Genomic DNA, 3,138 nt, shown 5'->3' with positions numbered 1-3,138 from the left:
AATATGAAACTTTTAAATCAGATCAGGAACCACTGAAGACACCCATGCAAATTAAAGTGGTACTCTAGTGGCATACATAACCTTATAGAGCACCATTATTTATATTAGACTTACACACATTTTTAGTGCCTGGCTAACCTAAAATGTGTCCACACACGAGAAGATTACCATGAAGATAGAACACGTTCAAGTGCAAATGACTTGATATGATTATTGCCATTTTTAGTTTTTGTTTTTGAGAATGACTAATTGTTATCAAAGCCCATTGATTTATCAGCAAACATTATTGAATTTCAGAAAGGATCCAACAGTTGTAATTGTAATACTTATGTGAATAAACAAGACAGTCTTCTTTCTGTATTAGTTTATTAGAGATATATCTGTCATTTTGCAGTCATCAGATAATGCTGATTCAGTGAATTCTTCATAATTTATTTAGGAACTTGTCCGCCTCCTCTTCCTTGTCCGCCTCCTCTTCCTTGTCCGCCTCCTCTTCCTTGTCCGCCTCCTCTTCCTTGTCCACCTCCTCTTCCACCTCCATGGCCATGTTCACCTCCTTTTCCATGCTTTTTCTCTTTCCCCTGTAAACAACCGTTAGAAAATTAAGTGATTAAAAACGTATTGTAACTCAGATGGCAGCAAACTTTCAATTCCAAAAGGCTGCTGAAGTTGTACCTTTCCTTTTCCTTCTCCCTGTAAGTGATAAAGACAAATAAACTCATGAATGCTACAATATTACAGAATCAACAGAGCAAAACAACAGAAAGCACATGTGAAACTTTTCTTACTCCTGATCCTTCTCCCTCTGATCCTGATCCTGATCCTTCCTCCTCATGAGAACATTTCTCTTCCTTCTTCTGACAGGAGAAAATTGCTTTATAAGTACATGCTTATAATGCTGTTTGTCCCAGGTGTAGAACAATCAAATGAAATAAAAGTACTTACTTCAGCTGCAGCTATAGTTGGAAACAAAAAACAAAGTAAGAAAAAAAAAATTAGATAAAGAAAAACCAAGCTTGATATGTGACTTTGCAAAAGAACAGGATAGATGACTGCGATCATAAGGCCACAACCAAAATTGAAAGCAGCTTTCAATAACAGAATTTAACAGAAAGGCAACTGCACAAATGGCACAAACAACACATGATATTTTCAGCTTAATCGGAGACTCACGGTCACTCATTTTGTCTTTTTAACAAGCGTTGTAGAAATTCTTTTTCTAAAAGAAATACAAAAGTTGAGAAAAATGAAACACTCTTAAACGTTCTGTGTAATCATTACAAGGAGTCAACAGTAAATGCAATAAGTGCTGCGTACCTGATAAAGAAGGCAAAAACGTTTGTGTCTGTTGTCTGCTTTGATGCCTGTATTTAAAGGGAGAAGCATGAAGGATGAGGGTGTGTTTATGAGGCACCCACACCTGCTACTAATAGATGCAGGACAGGTAAAAAGGTAACTGGCAGTTCCACCTTGCCTTACATGCTTGAGGGCAGGGCTGTAACGGCATGGTTGTATGAAAGGAAACTGGTCGAACGTCAGCATTATGGGACAGCCTTTGTTCTGCTGCGAAGTGCTAAAGACTCTCCATTCACAACAATTTTCAACAATTTTCTGTAATGTGTGCTGCAGAGAAAACACAATTATATATCTGTTTAAACCAAATGAGAAGAATCTGGGGAAGCTTTAATGTCACTGACTGCTATTACAAAGACGATTAAAACAATAATTATAATATTTGAATGTGTGACTCTTAAAGTGCACTCTGCAAGTAGCAGTAATTCTACAGGGTGGCCATTTCTATGGATACAGCGTAATAACATGGGAATGGTTGGTGATATTAAAGTCCTGTTTGTGGCACATTAGTATATGTGAGGGGGCAAACTCCTCAAGATGGGTGGTGACCATGGTGGCCATTTAGCAGTCGGCCATCTTGGAAACAACTTTTGTTTTTTCAATAGGAAGAGGGCCATGTGACACATCAGACTTATTGGTAATGTCACAAGAAAAACAATGGTGTGCTTGGTTTCAACGTAAAGACAAAACACAAATGTGTGATGCTAATTATGAGGTATTAGACTTAAAGATAAAAATAAATCCCAACAACTCCTAGCCTGAGATCTATGTCCCCACCCTCACCTATGAGGTGTTCTGGGCATGTCCACCCTGGAGGAAACCCCGGAGCACACCAGTACATGCTGGAGAGATATCTCTCAGCATGCCTGGGAAGGGCTTGAATGGATTGGGAGGACTGGGCTTCTCTGCTTAGGCTACTGCCTAATGGATGGATTCATGGTGTATGGATGTTTTTTTTCTTTCTATTTTTGCAGCTTAAGCTTGGCTGGCTTGTTTCACTTGCATCGAGAGCTCCTTCAACCGCATCCAAATAAAAGCAACAACACCTAATATAAATTCGAGGCATTTTATCTGCTTAATTAATAATTACATGCAGTAATCAAGGAATTGCCCAACCTGCCAGTGAAACAGCCCTTGAGTAAATTGTTTGATCGGGTCCTTTAAAAAGAGGGTGGCACATGTTATGGAGCTGACAACTTAAATCAAAGTTGAGAGTCTACACATTATGTGTATGTCCATTATGTAACTATAATTGGAATATGTTTCAATAATCAGGTACTTGTGTCAGTGTCCAAATTACTATGGACCACACTGTATATAATTCTTCTCTTTTTATGCATATTTAGGGTCTGCAGAGGTAAGTGGAGCTCTGAGAGAACAGAGATATCCGCATCTCTCAGCTTTTATGTCCTGTCATACCAGTTTTTAAGCTTCCACTGTCAGTTAAGACCATAATAATAAGACAACAATCCTGTTTTTGTCTGACAAACATGTCAAACCACTCATGGGCTTGACATGGCAAGGGCAATTTTGTTCTCTCATGAAGAACACAAGACAGGGTGTGCTGACTGATTTCATCCTGCCAATCAAACTCAGACATAAAAACAGTGTGAGTGCAAACTTGGCATGATACACTCACATTCAAGCCGTTCCTCTCTGCATTCATGTCTTAAAGACGTTAGGGTGTGGCGGCGTCTTCATTAATCCCATGCAAACGTACACCTATCTGGAACAACCCTGACATATTACAAAACAATAATATGATAAACTTTTCAGATTGGAGTG

General features: G+C 38.8%; 1 long non-coding RNA gene across 1 annotated transcript; it reads right to left on the bottom strand.

The window, feature by feature from the left end:
- Positions 1-489: 489 nt before the first annotated feature.
- On the bottom strand, positions 490-1,198 carry LOC102213967 (uncharacterized). Its single transcript, XR_311987.2, has 3 exons — positions 1,174-1,198; positions 946-956; positions 490-857 (listed from the first exon to the last, which is right to left on the bottom strand). It is a non-coding gene; the product is annotated as an uncharacterized LOC102213967 (long non-coding RNA).
- Between the last annotated feature and the right edge of the window lie 1,940 nt (positions 1,199-3,138).

Source organism: Pundamilia nyererei, unplaced genomic scaffold, assembly GCF_000239375.1.
Source record: "Pundamilia nyererei isolate P.nyererei 1_Seehausen unplaced genomic scaffold, PunNye1.0 scaffold00123, whole genome shotgun sequence".
In the NCBI taxonomy this organism is placed as follows: Eukaryota; Metazoa; Chordata; class Actinopteri; order Cichliformes; family Cichlidae; genus Pundamilia; species Pundamilia nyererei.
The sequence above is the reverse complement of the archived record's forward strand: the minus strand, read 5'-3'. Positions and strand labels throughout refer to the sequence as shown.